At 45.2% G+C, this 20,274-nt stretch overlaps 1 protein-coding gene across 3 annotated transcripts in view; it reads left to right on the forward strand.

Annotated features, from left to right (window-relative positions):
- KLHDC1 (kelch domain containing 1) overlaps nt 1-20,274 on the forward strand; it is a 245,909-nt gene that overhangs the window by 145,492 nt on the left and 80,143 nt on the right. The window lies entirely within an intron of this gene.

Below are 20,274 nucleotides of genomic sequence, written 5' to 3' on the forward strand. Positions count from 1 at the left end.
GCCCAGGTATGTGGAGTTGCAGCAGGGGCAGAAAGCAGTGGGCAGAGAGCAGTGGGGAGGTGGGGCCCTCCTCACACTCTACTTGGAACATACCTAGCCAGTCAGGTTTTTCAGGTTACCCACAATGAATATTCATGAGATAAATTTGCATGTCCTGCCTTCATTATATGCAGATTTATTCCATGAATATTCATTGTGGGTATCCTGAAACCTGACTGGCTGGGTTAAGAACCCCTGCTTTATATTATATACCGGTATAATATTATCATCCATGCCAGACCAGTCCAGATGAGTGGGTTATGTCCCCCTACCAACAGATGGCGCTAGAGAAAAAAAAGATCAGAGCTGACTTCATTCCCATTATGGGGGAGTTGTTGCTACCTTCATCTCCTCAGTATTTCTCTGATTCTAGCAGATGGTGCAGACATGGAGCCTGATACAGCAGCTACAGACAGACTGCTCCAGGAAGGCTGTAGGCTCAGATTTCTGGTGGAGCATAGATTGAGTCTGGGGAATGTTGTGGACAACTGTCCTTTGGGGTTGATTTTACTCATCCCTTGGGAACAGACCCAGTTGGAGCTGTGACCCATGCAGTATGCATGGAATAAAGCTTGGTCAGTGCTCCTGGTTTAGTGGGATCAGCAGAATACCTCTATAAAACATGGTATGGTACCCTCCCCCCCAATTTTTATTTATTTTTTATTTATTTAAATGAAGTGTCTTTCTTTTCCCAACGTTTTAATGGTTAAAAATTAAGAATCAGGAGGATAATACTTCATTTAGACCTTAAACCACACTCTTGGAACTTGTTGTTTCCTGTATATGTAGTTGGTCAAATAAGCCATCATTGGTCTAAAATACCTTCTGTTGACCGTTGTTGAACAGACAAAAAGTATATCTGCTTTAATTCACAATAACTTTCATTCAACAACTGTATATGTAAAAATTGTTACTTAGCTTGAGCAGCCTTGCTCTTGAACAGCTCCAAATGATCGTCTAATTTCTGTGAGATGCTGTCAACTGCTCGGTAGGGGTCCCAACGGAACATTAAACGTCATCTGCCATTTAGATGCCCAGTCTCCCAGTCTTGTAATGTCCTCCATTAATTTTTCACAATCCTTTTGCAATTTAACAACTTTGAATAACTTTTGGGCTCATTTTCGAAGGAGAAGGGCGCCCATCTTTCGACACAAATTGCAAGATGGGTATCCTTCTCACAGGGTCGCCCAAATCGGCATAATCGAAAGCCGATTTTGGGCGTCCTCAACTGCTTTCCGTCGTGGGGATGACCAAAGGTCGTGGGGGCGTGTCGGAGGCATAGCGAAGGCGGGACTGGGGCGAGCCTAACACATGGGCGTCCTCGACCGATAATGGAAAAAAGAAGGGCGTCCCTGACGAACACTTGGACGACTTTACCTGGTCCTTTTTTTCTTACGACCAAGCCACAAAAATGTGCCCTAAATGACCAGATGACCACCGGAGGGAATCGAGGATGACCTCCCCTTACTCCCCCAGTGGTCACTAACCCCCTCTCACCCTCAAAAAAAATTTTTTAAAATATTTTTCCAGCCTCTATGCCAGCCTCAAATATCATACCCAGCTCCCAGTAGTATTCAGATCCCTGGAGCAGTTTTAGTGGGTACTGCAGTGCACTTCAGGCAGGTGGGCCAAGGCCCACCCCCCCCCCCCCCTACCTGTTAGTGGTGTTAAATGTGAACCCTCCAAAGCCCACCAGAAACCCACTGTACCCATATGTAGGTGCCCCCCTTCACCCATAAGGGCTATGGTAGTGGTGTACAGTTTTGGGGAGTGGGTTTTGGGGGGCTCAGCACACAAGGTAAGGGAGCTATGCACCTGGGAGCAATTTATGAAGTCCACTGCAGTCCCCCTAGGGTGCCCGGTTGGTGTCCTGGCATGTCAGTGGGAGCAGTGCCCTACGAATGCTGGCTCCTCCCATGACCAAAGGGCTTGGATTTGGTCGTTTCTGAGATTGGCGTCCTCGGTTTCCATTACTGGCGAAAATTGGGGATGACCATCTCTAAGGTTGACCTAAATTTCGCGATTTGGGCGTCCCTGACCATATTATCGAAATGAAAGATGGACGCCCATCTTGTTTCGATAATACGGGTTTCCCTGCCCCTTCGCCAGGACGTCCTGCGAGGACGTCCTCAGGAAAACTTGGGCGCCCCTTTCAATTATGCCCCTCCACATGTCGTCAGCAAACTTAATTACCTCACTAGTTACTCCCATCTCTAGATCATTTATAAATATGTTAAAAAGCAGCGGTCCCAGCACAGATCCCTGGGGAACCCCACTATCTACCCTTCTCCAATCCACAACAGGACACTACCTCCTATCCCATGACTCTCCAATTTCTTCTGGGTTTAAAAAAGGTTTGGACAGGTTCCTGGAGGAAAAGTTCATAGTCTGTTATTGAGATAGACATGGGGGAAGCCACTGCTTGCGCTGGGATTGGTAGCATGAAATGCTGCTACTAATTGGGTTTCTGCCAGGTGCTTGTGACCTGAATTGGCCACTGTTGGAAGCAGGATACTGGGCTAGATGTGAGAGTTCTAGCATTAGTCTGACCCAGTATGGCTATTCTTATGTTCTTAATGCTGTTTGCAGGAAACAGCCTGGCATTGAGTATCTGGGTTTCATGCCAGCGGCAGACAGCAAATGTGCTGCCTGCCGGCGGATGAAAATATATTTATCCTCCAGCTCCAGTTCTCTATTGAACTAGTATTTTAGCAAACAATCTTGCAGGCATGTCAGAGCTCCTCTCTCTTCTCTCCCAGCTAAGGGAGCAATGGCAGGAACAGCCTTCAGAATCTGCTCTTTGCCTCTACACAGGTGAAGCTTTCCAGAGTGCCTTTAAGAACAGGTTAGGCCAGTGAAACATGAAAAAAAAATTGCTGCAGATAGAAAAGTAAAAAAAAAAAAAATCCTGAGTGCTTCTGCTTCAGTAGCAACTTGGTTCTGCTTTGAGCCCTTTCTACTATACCTCTAATCTCTGTGAAGTTTCAAGTATCAAGCTTTTGATATATCACCCATTAGTAGCCATCATTGTCAAATTAATCAGAATTGTAGAAAAGGAAAGGAAGTTGCAATCCAATAGGACAGAAGGAGATGAAAGCCACATACAACCAATCTGGCAACTGTATTCCCTGGGATGGCCCCCAGAGGCAGTAAAATAGTGATTGAGCTGGAGAGAGAATTATGGACCAAATGCACCCCCTCAAAAACCATTTTTAGTGCAACTTTAAATTTCTCAAAGAATAACCTACTATATAAATAAAGAGTGACCGACGTGCCGTGCATGCGCAGAACAGCACGTCACAGGTCTCTCTGTACGTGCCGTTGAAATCAACCAGGAGCAGCTGTCGCTCGCCAACACGGGCCAACCCGCCTCCTTCCAGAGGCAGCGGAGGAGCCCATAGTACCGGGGGGAGCACAGACCCTACGACCGCCCCTCCCTCTCCGAATACAAGGCCGCCCCATCAGCCCTCCAAAGCCGAAGGCTCAGGCACAAGACTGCTCCAGCCAACCACCGTACGCTTCAGAGCAGAGGAAGAGATGTTAAATAGAGGAGGTGCAGAGCCGACTCTGAAAGGTGGCAGCCATTGGAAAATACCGCCGTGGTGGAGAGGGTGCTCCTTCAGCTGTCTGCGTTTGCTCCTGTCAGCCCTCCGATTTTTGCCTTTAGCTCTGCAGCTATGAAGGCATGCTGTTCCTTTCAGCTGCTCAAAGCCTTTCTAGCGTCCTGCCTCTTCTGACAGAACTTCCTGTTTCCGGCCAGGACGCTACACTGGTTTTGGGCGACTGAAAGGAGAAGCATGCCTGCAGCACTAAAGACGAAGTCGGAAGGTTGAGAGGAGCAGGTATAAGAAGAGAGAGAACGTGGACTGGGGGGGGGGGAGTGAGGGTTCAGGAGTGAACAGAGAGAGAAAGGGGACCACGGGGAGGGGTAGGGATTCAGGAGAGCATGAAAAATTGCTGGTAGACAGAGGGCAGAGAGAGATACTGAGTGGGACAGATGCTGGAAATAGGGGATGAAAACAACAAGGGAGACTGTGGTCATGGAGTGAAAGGGAGAAATGGTGATCATGGAGGGCAGGGGAGAGCTGATGCCCATGGAGGGGAAGTAAAGGGAAAAGAGAAAACAGGAGGAGATTGTGATCGGGAAGGGGAGAAATGGTGCCATGGAGGGGAAGGGACCTGGAGAGAAGAGAGCCAGGAGGAGATGGTCATACACACTCACACACACACTCTCTCTCTCTGAACTCGCTCTTACACTGTCATTCAGACAGGTGCGCACACACACACACTTTTTCTCTCTCTCTCACACACACAAAATATTACCTCCTGTACTTTTACAAGACAAACAGAAGCAGGGAGAAATTTATCTCCTCCCTCCTTGACTCTCTCTCTCTTTCAGACAGACGCACACACACACACTTTCTCTGTCTCTCTCTCACACACTCTCTCTCTCTCACTCACACACACACACTTTCACTGTCTCTCTCTCTCTCACACACACATTCTCTCTCTCACTCTCACACTCTCTCTTTCAGACAGGTGCACACACACACACTTTCTCTCGCTCTCACACACACACACACAAAATATTACCTCCTTTACTTTTACAAGACAAACAGAAGCAGGGAGAAATGTATCTTCTCCTTCCTTGACTCTCTCTCTCTTTCAGACAGACGCACACACACACACACTTTCTCTGTCTCTCTCACTCACACACACACACTCTCTCTCTCTCTGAATTCACTCTCACATTCTCTCTTTCAGACAGGCACACACACACACACTTTTCTCTCTCTCTCTCTCTCTCTCACACACTCACTGTCTCTCTCTCTTTCTCACACACACACAAAATATTAGAACAATAAGGGAATTACATTTCACAAATAAAAAATGTTGCCCGTTTTAATGGGCTTAATGGCTTGCATTAACATATAAGAATCGATGGTAACTCATCTTGAACATTAGCAAAAAATCTTGCCCGTTTTAATGGGTTTAACGGCTTGTTCTAAATATAGTATGGGGCCTGTGACACTAAGGGGAGAAGTTATCAATACGGTCTACCATTAAAATGTATTATTTTACTGTTAATGCTAGTATTAGTAACTAGATTTCATTGCATAAAGTAGGATCTGTTCTAAAGTAGCACAAGTTAGTGGTAAATAACACGTTTTAACAGTAGATAAAACACAAAGCTTAAATACAAGCTATCACACGCGGCCAGCTTCTCCTACATGAGTACACAGCTATGGAACACACTACCAACTGACTTGAAAACGATTAACGACATAACTACCTTTTGTAAATCTTTGAAAACCTATTTCTTCAACAAGGCCTACAATGAAAACCCATAGCTAATTACAACACCTCACCACATCACCCTAATCTGATATTTATCTTTCTATAACTCTGATTAGACCTTTTCTCTCTTCATCCAAAATCTTTTTGTAACACCAATTGTATCAGTCTCCTGGAATGGCGATGTCATAACAGGCGCTTGTAAGCCACATTGAGCCTGCAAATAGGTGGGAAAATGTGGGATACAAATGCAATAAATAAATAAATAAGTACACCCCTAAATATCTTGGTCCTAACAAGGAAAGACCGAAGATTTCTAGATGGGTTATAAGATATTAACAAGCAAGAGATATATAGAGGTGAGCCACAGTAATGACTCTTGTGTACAAGTGTTATTATTATGAAAGTAATCCTATGTGTTACTGATAGCCAATATTCTTTCTGAAGAAGCAACATTACATGGTCCAATTTTTTTGATCCATTAACTAATTTCACAGCCATACTGTATTTTGAACCATTTGTAGCCAGTCCAGGACCCACTCAGGGCAGCAGGGCTCTGAGCTGCTATGTTGCTGTCTAAGAACACGTTAATATCCAGAGTTTTGTGTTTGTGTTACTCACATGTTGTTCTCTGTTTACTTTTCCTCTCCATTGGTGGAACAGTGAGTTGACCATCTGGTCCTTCACCTTGAGCTTCCCTGGCAGTCCCATGTTAGGGGAGATGCGTTCAGTTACAATTGCTACTTGGTTTTTTGGTTGCTGGCAAGTCTTCTAGTAACACAGCCTCTTGTAAGCAGTGGTAATGTCACTGCAAAGCTTCTCCGTCTCCACCATCTGGGAGCATAACCCATTCATCTGAACTGATCTAGCAGGATTCAAGGAAAGGAGTTTAAGAATAAGTCTAAATTTTACCTTCATTGCATCCTTTCTTTTTGTCAGATTTTATTTCTGTTGCAATATTTATATTTAAACTTTCCCATAGTCTGGAGCCAAAATGCCCCCCAGGGAGATTTTATCACCTGCAGAGACATTTTCCTCCTTTTTCTATATGATTTGGAAGACTAGTGTGACAACACCGCACCAGGAGCAGCATTTCATTCTCTCCTCTAGGACCATATGAAGTGCTGCCCCGCCAGAAAAATGTCCTTCCAGTGACCTTGAAAAATTGTATGTCACTACCTCTCTTTCCTTTTTTTTGTTACAGTGGGAAAGGGGGGAGGGGAGGAAAGTAGAAATACAGATAAATATATTTTAGCAAAAGAAAGGCAATAGCAGGAAAAAATATAGGAGTAAGTGATTCAGACTCCTCTGAGTTTTCCTCAGAAACTGGACAGCCAAGGAATTCAGAAGTCCTCTTTTTGCTCAAATATCTACCATCTACCAGCTGGTGCACAACCTTTCTCATCAAGCCAGTCAGGAACTGCATGGTATAATCATTACCATTTGCGGAGAAATTACTGAAGGACTTGGTCTGCACGGTATTCTAATGGGGTAGAGCTCACAACAGTTGTTCTCTCTCTCCATCTGCTAGTTGATGGGCATAACCTGTATGTATTGGACTGGTCTGGCAAGGACGCTGTCCATCCTAGCCTGGGGAACTGCAGGGCTGCAGATCTGACTTTCCCGTTTTGTGTACCCATAGTTGGAAAAAGGGATAAACAAAAGATGAAGGGAAAGAAAGACTCACTGAGAGAGCTTCTGCAGCACACTACCATTTTCCTGCTCTCCATCTTGGGCACTATCTTGGCTGCTCTCCAGGTGCCCGCTCTGACCTTTTTTTCAAAGGAAAAACTGCCCCCCCCCCAAAAAAAAAGCCTGTGGCTCACCACACCAGCTTGACATTGTTCCCGAAGCTTACAATGAGGGTGAAGGGAAATTCCCTTGAATAGTAAGAAGACTCTGAAGGTTGCTGTAAAGGAGCACAGCCAGAACATAACAGCTTGCAATAAGATGGAGCTTGATCCAGTCAAAATAACTGTCCTAGACTACCTTCCTGAGGAAGGGAGGGCAGTGCCTCAGCAGTATTGCTTATACACTCTGAAATTGGACCGACCAGGGCCAGTACTGGGGGGGGGGGGGGGGGGGAGAGATTTCCTATAAGTACTTCTGCCAGCCTCTGAATTTTGGTTCCTAAAGTTCCAAGTCTTATAGCTACCTGCTGGAGATGACAAGTTCAAGACTGATTTGTCTGCCAGTATGTACAGGAGCTCCCAAGAAGTAATGCCATAAACCCTGAGGCCCTGTCTTGAACTAGCCCCAACCAGGCAATACGAAGGATCTGGCCAAAGAAGCTCTTAGCATTACTTTCCTCTGTTGTGCAAGATTCATCAGCTATTAACCTGTCCAGGATCTATTAAGATCCCTACTGCCCTCTCATTCTGGTCCTAACATAGAATGATTGAATTATGGAGCCGTTGCTTGTAGCTGTCTGAAGAGAGAAGGAGACTACACACACACAAAAAAGAAAATACTCTTATTACTTTTCATCTCTCCTGACCATTCCTGATGAGTGGGTATGTGCCCTCCTACCAACAGATAAGAGACTGAGAACTGCCAAGTGATGTTATAGTATAAACACCAGTATTTCTCAGTCTCAGTAGATGGTAGATGAGTACCTGTGCAGCCCTCGTCAAGTCTGGTCGTGCCCTTTTGGCCGCATAAGTTAAAAAAAAATAAAGAAGCAGAGAGCGTAATTTAGTTAAAAGAAAAAAAAAAAAGAAACAACATGAGAAAGTTATTGTTGTGAGGGACCTAACTGTGCCTGGTTTTCCTGCTCCTTCTGGGAGTTGTCCTGTGCCTCAGCCCCTCCCCCTGCTAATAGGAAGGGTTCTTTGAGTGCCTCCTGAGAGAAGGAAGCAGTCACCAAAACAAAAACAAAAAAAAAGAGAGATGCATGTGCATTGTACTCTTACTGAAAAGGTGCTCAGGCAGAGCCCCCTTGCAGCTAAGCTCTCATTTCAGGGGTGGATATATCCTTTGTTCAGCAGTAGGAAGCTTTGTGATGGGCACCGTGGGGACTGTTGAGCCAAGATGTTGGCTTCTTCAGAGAAACTGCACTATTGTGCTTCTTGCTCAGTGCAGTGCGTGTTGTCTACACTTAGCAGGTTTTGCCACATTTGCATTAAATCATCACTGCCAGCTTTGGGGTTGCAGAGGACTCCTGGCGGTGCTCCGAAGTCTGCAAAATTGCAGGCCATTCTGGCAGAGTTGCCCCTGCAGGATTTAAAGGGGAACATGCTGGCAGAAAGCACTGCAGTTTTGAGTGACTTAACGTCTACATATCCACTTTAAGATGAACCTCCAGTGCTGCATAGGCAAGATTTTGGTGGGGTTTCTTCTGTTTTATCCCTGGAGTTTATATTATTGCTACACCAAGCTTTCTGTATTAAACAAGCTTTCTGGTCCCCTCTTCTCTGGAGCCCACGGCTGCCAAAGACAAGGAGGGGCTCTTAGGGGCTAAGAGGCAGTACTTGTGAGAAAAACAGGATCTAGATGATTTGGTTTCAGAGGATTCTTTGACACCTCTGGATGAAGTTTTAGACAAGGAAGCCATTTAGGCAGATGACCTAGAGTCTGGGAGCTCAGATGTTCCTCTGGGAGAAGATCGTACAGTAGTTTGCATTTTCCATAGCAGAGCTTTCCTCCTTGATTTCTGAAGTTCTACAGGTGCTTCATTTGTCAGATGAGGAGCCTCCAGTAACTACAAAAGGAGATCCACTTTTGAAAGGGATCAGGGAGCCTGTGAGAATCTTCCCATGTAATGAAGATTTGAAAGAGATGGTGGAGGCCAAATGGCACAACCCTGATGTGGCCCTAAGAATTTGCAAAGCCATGGCTCGCTTTTATCAGCTTCTCTTGACAGAATTGGATAGTTTCAAGTTACCAAATATGGATGTGCTGGTCACAGCTGTTACCAAGATGGCAATTCCCATTGAAGGGGGAGTGGCATTAAAGGATCCTCAGGATCGAAGAATGGAAGCCTTCCTGAAAAGATCCTTTAAGATCTCTGCTCTGGTATTGCAAGCGACCATATGTGGAGGTTACGTGGCTGGAGCTTGTTTTCACAGGGCAAAAAGACTTCTGGATTCCTCAGGGGAAAATATGGCACAAGTTTCTGAGGATGTCATAGTAACATAGTAGATGACGACAGAAAAAAGACCTGTATGGTCAATCCAGTCTGCCCAACAAGATAAACTCATATGTGCTACTTTTTGTGTATACCTTACCTTGATTTGTATCTGTCATTTTCAGGGCACAGACTGTGTAAGTCTGCCCAGCACTATCCCTGCTTCCCAACCACCAGCCCCACTTCCCACCATCGGCTCTGGCACAGACCGTATAAGTCTGCCCAGCACTGTCCCCGCCTCCCAACCACCAACCCTGCCTCCCACCACCAGCTATGCCACCCAATCTCAGCTAAGCTTCTGAGAATCCATTCCCTCGGAACAGGATTCCTTTATGTTTATCCCACGCATGTTTGAATTCTGTTACTATTTCCCTCTCCACCACCTCCCGCGGGAGGGCATTCCAAGCATCCACCACTCTCTCCGTGAAAAAATCCTTCCTGGAATTTTTCTTGAGTCTGCCCCCCTTAAATCTCATTTCATGCCCTCTAGTTCTACCTCCTTCCCATCTCCGGAAAAGGTTCGTTTGCGGATTAATACCTTTCAAATATTTGAACGTCTGTATCATATCACCCCTGTTTCTCCTTTCCTCCAGGGTATACATGCTCAGGTCAGCAAGTCTCTCCTCATATGTCTTGTAATGCAAATCCCATACCATTCTCGTAGCTTTTCTTTGCACCGCTTCAATTCTTTTTACATCCTTAGCAAGATACGGCCTCCAAAACTGAACACAATACTCCAGGTGGGGCCTCACCAACGAGTTATACAGGGGCATTAAAACCTCTTTTCTTCTGCTGGTCACTCCCCTCTCTATACAGCCTAGCAACCTTTTACTTACGGCCACCGCCTTGTCACTGTTTCATTGCCTTCAGATCCTCAGATACTATCACCCCAAGATCCCTCTCACCTTTGGTACCTATCAGACTCTCACCACCTAACACATACGTCTCCCATGGATTTCTACTCCCTAAGTGCATCACTTTGCATTTCTTCGCATTGAATGTTAATTGCCAAACCTGAGACCATTCTTCTAGCTTCCAGCAGATCCTTTTTCATGTTTTCCACTCCCTCCCGGGTGTCCACTCTGTTACAAATCTTTGTATTATCCTCAAAAAGGCAAACTTTACCTTCTAACCCTTCAGCAATGTCACTCACAAATATATTGAACAGAATCGGTCCCAGCACCGATCCCTGAGGCACTCTAATACTCACCTTTCCCTCCTCCGAGCAAATTCCATTCACCACCACCTGCTGGCGTCTGTCCATCAACCATGAAGTTGGAGCCTTTTTGATGAACAACATGTATGATTTGGTTAGGGCTTCAGCAAAGAATTTGGCCTTGGTAGTGGTGGAGAGGCATTTCCTGTGGCTAAGGAATTGGTCTGTGGATGTAGCTTCAAAAGTACATCTGAGTCTGTTTCCTTTGAGGTCTGAGTTACTTTTGGTGAAGATTTGGAGAAACTGAGGATAGTTCTCGCTCAGGGACTTACTGTACAACCAGGGGGCCTTTTTAGAGATGCAAGGAAATACCATCTTGGCAGGTTGAGTGGAGCCAGCGAGGTAGATTTAGGAGTAGAAGCTAATCCTTTCTGAAGCTTGTCCTTTCGAGGGAGTCACCATGGGGGCCAAGGGGCATCTCGCCTCCCAGGCCTCCCAATATTTATTTATTCATTTATTTATTGCATTTGTACCCCACATTATCCCACCTTTTTGCAGGCTCAATGTGGCTTACAGAGTAAGGTTATGATAAAGTCAATACATGATTTAAATATAGTTGATCATAAGCTGAGGTAAAAGAGGTAGTAGATGGGCGGATGTTGGGTAGGTTGTGTGCGAAGTGTTTTAGGTTGGGCCCATCCTTCAATAATTCCTAGCTGTTTCATCAGAGATGGAACCAAATTATCTCAGATCAATGGGTCCTGGATAATCTCGGGGTAAGCTACACTCTGGAATTCTCTCGCCACTTTTCTTATGTCGCCCTGCAAATCCCCCCTCTAAGCTTTAGCTGTGTGTCAGACTTTAGGTAGGCTTTTAGTATTGAAAGCAGTGGTTCCAGTTCCTCAAGTAGAGAGAGATTCTGGCAGGTATTCAATATACTTTATTGTGCCCAAGGAAGAGGGATCTTATCGGCTGATTCTGGATTTCAAGAAGGTCAACAAGGCTCTGAACCTTTCATCCTTTCTTATGGATATGTTGCGCTCAGTCACAGTGGCAGTCCATCAGGGGAAGTTCTTGATGTCTCTGGACTTGTCAGAAGTGTATTTTCACATTTCTATTTGTTCACACCACCAGAGGTTCTTACATTTTTTTATTCTCGGCGGTCATTGCCAATTCAAGTCTCAAGAAGGAAGGAATCGTGGTTCACCCCTACTTGGACGATTGGTTGATTCAAGCAAAGACCTTCAAAGAGAGAGTGCAGGCCACAGGTCAAGTGGTTCAGCTTCTGCAACAGCTTGGATGGATGATGAATTTTGCCAAAAGCTCTCTCAGTCCCTAGAATATCTGGGAGTCTGACTTCACGGTAAACCTGGAGGACGTAATGGTGGAGTTCGGCAAACTGAAGAGTAACAAATCTCCTGGACCGGATGGTATTCATCCTAGAGTACTGATAGAACTGAAAAATGAGCTTGCGGAGCTACTGCTAGTGATATGCAACTTATCCTTAAAATCGAGCGTGGTACCGGAAGATTGGAGGGTGGCCAATGTAACACCCATTTTTAAAAAAGGCTCCAGGGGAGATCCGGGAAATTATAGACCGGTGAGTCTGACGTCGGTGCCGGGGAATATGGTAGAGGCTATTATTAAAAACAAAATTACAGAGCACATCCGAGGACATGGATTACTGAGACCAAGTCAGCACGGCTTTTGTGTGGGGAAATCTTGCCTGACCCATGTACTTCAATTCTTTGAAGGAGTAAACAGACATGTGGACAAAGGGGAGCCGGTTGATATTGTGTATATGGATTTTCAAAAGGTGTTTGACAAGGTACCTCATGAAAGGCTACAGAGGAAATTGGAGGGTCATGGGATAGGAGGAAATGTCCTACTGTGGATTAAAAACTGGTTGAAGGATAGGAAACAGAGAGTATGGTTAAATGGGCAGTATTCACAATGGAGAAGGGTAGTTAGTAGGGTTCCTCAGGGGTCTGTGCTAGGACCGCTGCTTTTTAATATATTTATAAATGATTTAGAGATGGGAGTAACTAGCGAGGTAATTAAATTTGCTGATGACACAAAGTTATTCAAAGTCGTTAACGCGCGACAGGATTGTGAAAAATTACAAGAGGACCTTACGAGACTGGGAGACTGGGCGGCTAAATGGCAGATGACGTTTAATGTGAGCAAGTGCAAGGTGATGCATGTGGGAAAAAAGAACCCGAATTATAGCTACGTCATGCAAGGTTCCACGTTAGGAGTTACGGACCAAGAAAGGGATCTGGGTGTCGTCGTCGATAACACACTGAAACCTTCTGCTCAGTGTGCTGCTGCGGCTAGGAAAGCGAATAGAATGTTGGGTATTATTAGGAAAGGTATGGAAAACAGGTGTGAGGATGTTATAATGCCTTTGTATCGCTCCATGGTGCGACCGCACCTTGAGTATTCTGTTGAATTCTGGTCGCCGCATCTCAAGAAAGATATAGTAGAATTGGAAAAGGTGCAGCGAAGGGCGACTAAAATGATAGCAGGGATGGGACGACTTCCCTATGAAGAAAGACTAAGGAGGCTAGGGCTATTCAGCTTGGAGAAGAGACTGCTGAGGGGAGACATGATAGAGGTATATAAAATAATGAGTGGAGTGGAACAGGTGGATGTGAAGCGTCTGTTCACGCTTTCCAAAAATACTAGGACTAGGGGGCATGCGATTAAACTACAGTGTAGTAAATTTAAAACAAATCGGAGAAACTTTTTCTTCACCCAACGTGTAATTAAACTCTGGAATTCATTGCCGGAAAATGTGGTGAAGGCGGTTAGCTTAGCAGAGTTTAAAAAGGGGTTGGACGGTTTCCTAAAGGACAAGTCCATAAACCGCTACTAAACGGACTTGGAAAAATCCAAAATTCCAGGAATAACATGTATAGAATGTTTGTACGTTTGGGAAGCTTGCCAGGTGCCCTTGGCCTGGATTGGCCGCTGTCGTGGACAAGATGCTGGGCTCGATGGACCCTTGGTCTTTTCCCAGTATGGCATTACTTATGTACTTATGATACTCTCCAGGGAAAGGTGTTCCTTCCAGAGGGCAGGATTCAGAAGTTACAGACCTAGGCTATCTGCAGCTCCCGTAGGCCCTCATTCTGGTTAATGTTGCAAGTCCTAGGCTTGATGATGTCCTCTATCGAAGTGGTTCCTTGGGTGGTAGCTCACATGCACCTCCTTCAGAATGCATTGTTGTTGACTTGGTCTGCTCAGGTGGACGACCTGCATTGCTATTTGTCTAGGGTTCCCATATTTGCCCTGACAAAAAAGAGGACACCAATAGTCACACACCCCTCCCCACCCCCCATGCCACACAGTTACCTTGACTTGACCTCACCCATAAAAAAGCCATCCCCTTCTATATATTTCCCTCCCCCTACCTTTTTTTACAGCTACCTCACCCCCCTACCCTCTACCCACATTCTACATCCCCTCCCCTCCCCTACTTTACCTTATTGTGCCCTGGTGGTCTAGTGCCCTCTTTGGGGCAGGAAGGAACCTCACTCTTTCCTGTCCGGTAATGCTGCTGCCCTTTCACTGCTGATGCCACTTCAAAATGGCTGCTGACACTTCAAACAGTGAGCTTGCGGAGCTACTGCTAGTGATATGCAACTTATCCTTAAAATCAAGCGTGGTACCGGAAGATTGGAGGGTGGCCAATGTAACACCCATTTTTAAAAAAGGCTCCAGGGGAGATCCGGGAAATTATAGACCGGTGAGTCTGACGTCGGTGCCGGGGAATATGGTAGAGGCTATTATTAAAAACAAAATTACAGAGCACATCCGAGGACATGGATTACTGAGACCAAGTCAGCACGGCTTTTGTGTGGGGAAATCTTGCCTGACCCATGTACTTCAATTCTTTGAAGGAGTAAACAGACATGTGGACAAAGGGGAGCCGGTTGATATTGTGTATATGGATTTTCAAAAGGTGTTTGACAAGGTACCTCATGAAAGGCTACAGAGGAAATTGGAGGGTCATGGGATAGGAGGAAATGTCCTACTGTGGATTAAAAACTGGTTGAAGGATAGGAAACAGAGAGTATGGTTAAATGGGCAGTATTCACAATGGAGAAGGGTAGTTAGTAGGGTTCCTCAGGGGTCTGTGCTAGGACCGCTGCTTTTTAATATATTTATAAATGATTTAGAGATGGGAGTAACTAGCGAGGTAATTAAATTTGCTGATGACACAAAGTTATTCAAAGTCGTTAACGCGCGACAGGATTGTGAAAAATTACAAGAGGACCTTACGAGACTGGGAGACTGGGCGGCTAAATGGCAGATGACGTTTAATGTGAGCAAGTGCAAGGTGATGCATGTGGGAAAAAAGAACCCGAATTATAGCTACGTCATGCAAGGTTCCACGTTAGGAGTTACGGACCAAGAAAGGGATCTGGGTGTCGTCATCGATAACACACTGAAACCTTCTGCTCAGTGTGCTGCTGCGGCTAGGAAAGCGAATAGAATGTTGGGTATTATTAGGAAAGGTATGGAAAACAGGTGTGAGGATGTTATAATGCCTTTGTATCGCTCCATGGTGCGACCGCACCTTGAGTATTCTGTTCAATTCTGGTCGCCGCATCTCAAGAAAGATATAGTAGAATTGGAAAAGGTGCAGCGAAGGGCGACTAAAATGATAGCAGGGATGGGACGACTTCCCTATGAAGAAAGACTAAGGAGGCTAGGGCTATTCAGCTTGGAGAAGAGACGGCTGAGGGGAGACATGATAGAGGTATATAAAATAATGAGTGGAGTGGAACAGGTGGATGTGAAGCGTCTGTTCACGCTTTCCAAAAATACTAGGACTAGGGGGCATGCGATTAAACTACAGTGTAGTAAATTTAAAACAAATCGGAGAAACTTTTTCTTCACCCAACGTGTAATTAAACTCTGGAATTCATTGCCGGAAAATGTGGTGAAGGCGGTTAGCTTAGCAGAGTTTAAAAAGGGGTTGGACGGTTTCCTAAAGGACAAGTCCATAAACCGCTACTAAACGGACTTGGAAAAATCCAAAATTCCAGGAATAACATGTATAGAATGTTTGTACGTTGGGAAGCTTGCCAGGTGCCCTTGGCCTGGATTGGCCGCTGTCGTGGACAAGATGCTGGGCTCGATGGACCCTTGGTCTTTTCCCAGTATGGCATTACTTATGTACTTATGATACTCTCCAGGGAAAGGTGTTCCTTCCAGAGGGCAGGATTCAGAAGTTACAGACCTAGGCTATCTGCAGCTCCCGTAGGCCCTCATTCTGGTTAATGTTGCAAGTCCTAGGCTTGATGATGTCCTCTATCGAAGTGGTTCCTTGGGTGGTAGCTCACATGCACCTCCTTCAGAATGCATTGTTGTTGACTTGGTCTGCTCAGGTGGACGACCTGCATTGCTATTTGTCTAGGGTTCCCATATTTGCCCTGACAAAAAAGAGGACACCAATAGTCACACACCCCTCCCCACCCCCCATGCCACACAGTTACCTTGACTTGACCTCACCCATAAAAAAGCCATCCCCTTCTATATATTTCCCTCCCCTACCTTTTTTTACAGCTACCTCACCCCCCTACCCTCTACCCACATTCTACATCCCCTCCCCTCCCCTACTTTACCTTATTGTGCCCTGGTGGTCTAGTGCCCTCTTTGGGGCAGGAAGGAACCTCACTCTTTCCTGTCCGGTAATGCTGCTGCCCTTTCACTGCTGATGCCACTTCAAAATGGCTGCTGACACTTCAAACAGTGAGCTCACAAGACTTCTGGAAGTCTTGCGAGGCTGCCACTTGAAGTCTCAGCAGCCATTTTGAAGTGGTGCCGGTAGCAAGCGGGAGACTTGTCCTCTTCTTGAGGACTCTGTGAGACATCTGGGCGGAAGATTACAGCCTGCCCGTTTGTCTGTAAACCCGGACAAAGGGGCATACAGAGAAACGGGCAGGCTGGAAAAACCCGTGCAGACGTCCCACAGTGTCCTCAAAAAGAGGACATGTCTGAGTAAAATCGGACATATGGTAACCCTACATTTGTCCCTCAGTTCTGCAGTGCAAAGAGTCTGGATTGGTGGCTAGTTAGGAGTCATCTGGAGCAGGGTATATTTCTTGAGACTACAGAGTGGATAATAATTACCACAGATGCCAGTCTTTCAGGCTGGGGGGCCCATGGGTCTGGGTCATATAGCACAAAGCCACTGGTCAAAGGAAGAAACCTAGTGGTTGGTCAGTTGATTGGAAATTAGAACCATCTGACTGTCTCTCTTAGCTGAATCTTTACTTTTTGCTTTAGTATCTGATGCCAAGAATTCTTTATTGAGGGGCAATGAAATGGTGCTATTTACAGTTTGACTTAACTGCAGCATTTGATGCTTTTAATCATGAAAGTCTACTGTTTAAACTTAGTTGTTTGGGTATTACTGGCTGTGATGTGAATTGGTTTAGGGAATTTCTTTTGTAACAGATCCTATAGGGTGAAGATGAATGATATTTTGTCATCAAGCTGGAAATCGCAATGTGACGTCCTACTTAGGTTCTTCACACTTTTTTTTGGAGAAGATCTCTTAAAATTAAATGTTCAATATTATTCTTATACAGATGACATGTTATTACTAATCTCTGCAGCAGATGATTTTCATGAAACTATTTTGAGGATCAGTGCTGGTTTAGAGACTGAGAATTGTAGAAGAATGCTTAGCCTGTGTCAAGTTTTCAAGGCAGAAACTAGATTCGTGAGCCCTTGGGCCACTGTCGTGGCGCAGCAGTGGCAGACAAAACCACCCCACATCAGAGACAAGGCAGAACTCTGACAGGAACAGCTAGACTTCACCTGCACTTGACCGCAGTTCCTCAGGAGTTGAGCCGTGGGTGCAGGCGGCCGGCAGGACTTACCGGACAGGGCAGGAACTGGATACCAACTAGGCTGAACAGGGGCTGAGGGTCAGAGGGGAAAGGAATATACATGGGCAGCAAAGCAGGAAGTGGGCTGGGACTCACAGACAGACAATACTACACAAGGCAGGAAAATGGACAAGCTAAAGGACAGGAACTGAAAGCTGCCAAGCAGCCACTGAAACAAGGTACAAATACTGACAGACAAGAGACAGGACTGAAAGCTGCAGAGCAGCCACTAAGCAAGAACACAGACAAACAGAAACTAGACAAGGAATACAGACCCAGAAACAAGACTAGGGAAATAAGCAATAAACCTAAGCTAACCTACACACAGACTAACTAGAACCGGACAAGAAACTCAAACAAGAAACCAGACTAGGCAGAAGTGCAACAAAGCACTAACAAACCAGGGGCCTTAGACAATGCAAAGACAAACACAGAAGTTTCCAGGTGATTAATAAAGCCCATCAGCTGCTGAAGTTTTCAGCTGCAGGAATCACAAGGCAGCTATGTCACGTCTGTGGTCGTGACCCCTCACAGCCTCTACCTGATTTCTGGGGGTCAGCTTCTGCGCTGGATTCTGCCTATCCTTTCTAGAGTAGTTCTGTCTTTGGGAAGATCTCTTTCGGTTTCCTATCTCTGGCCGCCGTCATCTGGGTTGGATCAGTGGCGGCAGCCATCTTGGATAGCTCAAGGGGTACAGCCATCTTGGATAGATCATATCATAGGAAGCCATCTTGGAGTAACAAGGACAGGAAGGAAGCCCTTATTTGGTCCTTAGAGATCTCCTGTGGGAACAGCCTCCATAGTTACTCAGAGTTGCTGCAGCTGCACCTCAGGTGTGGATGGGCTTTATTAATCACCTAGAGACTGCAGTCGGTTGCCTTTGCATTGCGTCTTAGGCCCTGGTATGTGGGTGCTGGTGCACTTCTGCCTGAGAGACTTTGTCTGGACCTGATTCTGCTTTTGCTGGTTTCCTGCCTTTTGAACCTTTGCCTGGACCTGGATTTTGCTTTGTTTGCCACCTGCCTATTGAATCTTTGCCTGGACCTGGACTTTGCTTTGCTTGCCGCCTGCCTTTTGAACCGTTGCCTGGACCTGTCTTCTGTTTGCTGGCTGACTGCCAAGAGACCTTGCCTGGATTTGCCCGGTACGTCTGTTCTGCCTTGCTTCTGGTGTGGGGTGGTTTTGCCTGCCATTGCTGCTCCTCGGCAGTGGTCCAAGGGCTCACAACCCAGTTTCCAGCTTTGAGTACGTGACAAGCTACGGGTGCTGTTCAGGCACAAACAACAGAAGCAAGTCTGGCAGTCCGGAAGATCCGGACTGAGCTGAAGTCTGGAACGGGTGACAGTTCATAGCAGCCGCCGGTTCTGGCCACCAGGGGGTGAGGTGAGCACAGACAAGGAAACGGTCACGAACGTGACAGCCTGAAATTGAATAAGGATAAAATTGTTATGGTTGAGTAAGTCATATAAGTCTCTCCCAGAGACTGTAAAATTGCCTACTGGGATGTTGTTGTAGGTTGAAAGAACTATTACAGTTCTGGGATTTATTTTAGATATTCCCCCAGATTCTGTATAGCGTGCGTAGAGATTCTATAATAACTTGCATAACTTAATTGGCTTAACAAGTTAATCAGCACTGATAAGCAATAATGAGCACTAATTGGCACTGATTAGAATTTACACACAACTTGCTAAGCGTATTCTGTAACGAAGTGCGCTGAACTTCTAACATGTGCAGGAAAAAAGGGGCGTGGTTATGGGTGGGGAAATGGGCATTTCGTGAGCGTTCTGAAATTTACACGCATATTTATAGAATATGGCCCAGTGTGCATAAATTTACACGCTGGGATTTATGCTACATTTTCGTTGGTGTAAATGGATTCGAGTAGTTTCAGGTGCTCAGATATCAACTAAGAGTATTCTATAATTAGCGCCTAAATTTAGGCACCGATTATAGAATACGCTTAGTCGGCACTGATTTCAGCTCTGATATTTTAGGCGCAATATATAGAATCTCCTCCATTATGCTTACTTTAGAACCATTGATAAATTGTGTTGTGAAAATTATCTTCTTTACATTACACCAGGTTCATACTATGCAATCAATATTTTTTGAAGAGCATTTTTTAATATTGGTTGAAGCTTTGATTCTTTATCATCTTGATTATTGTAACAGCCTATATTCCAGCATTTCTATAATGTTAAGGTCCAAATTTCAGACATCACAGAATACAGCAACTAGACTGATCATCCGCTTACACAAACATGATAGAGCTTCTCCATTGTCAGTTGCCTGTGCAGGCACAAGTTTCTTTTAAATTAGTCTCATAGCATGTACAATTTATAAGATGTATGAAGGCAGTGGCCCAGAATATTTAACTCGATTATTCTCATTCTCAAATAATAATAGATTTTCAAAAGCAAATGACACTCTTACAATATATATTCCCTCAGTGAAAGGAGTATGCTACAAAAACTTACTGGAGTGTTCTATTTGTTATCAAACTGTTCAATTTTGTAATTCTTTACCTAAGGATTTCAAAACTTTAAGTTCCTAGTCTCTGTTCCTTCACTGTCTTAAGGTGCTAAGCTTCAAAATGACTTTGGAACAAATAGATGCCTGATCAAATTGAGTGAGTCCCGCTGGTGCAGCAGTTTAGCGAAACAGGGGGCTCCTGTGGGGAAGGTAAATAAAGATTCCAAATCATAAACTCAAGAAATTCTTTGTGCAAGTTAAGTATTGGTTGGATA

Source organism: Microcaecilia unicolor, chromosome 9, assembly GCF_901765095.1.
Source record: "Microcaecilia unicolor chromosome 9, aMicUni1.1, whole genome shotgun sequence".
In the NCBI taxonomy this organism is placed as follows: domain Eukaryota; kingdom Metazoa; phylum Chordata; class Amphibia; order Gymnophiona; family Siphonopidae; genus Microcaecilia; species Microcaecilia unicolor.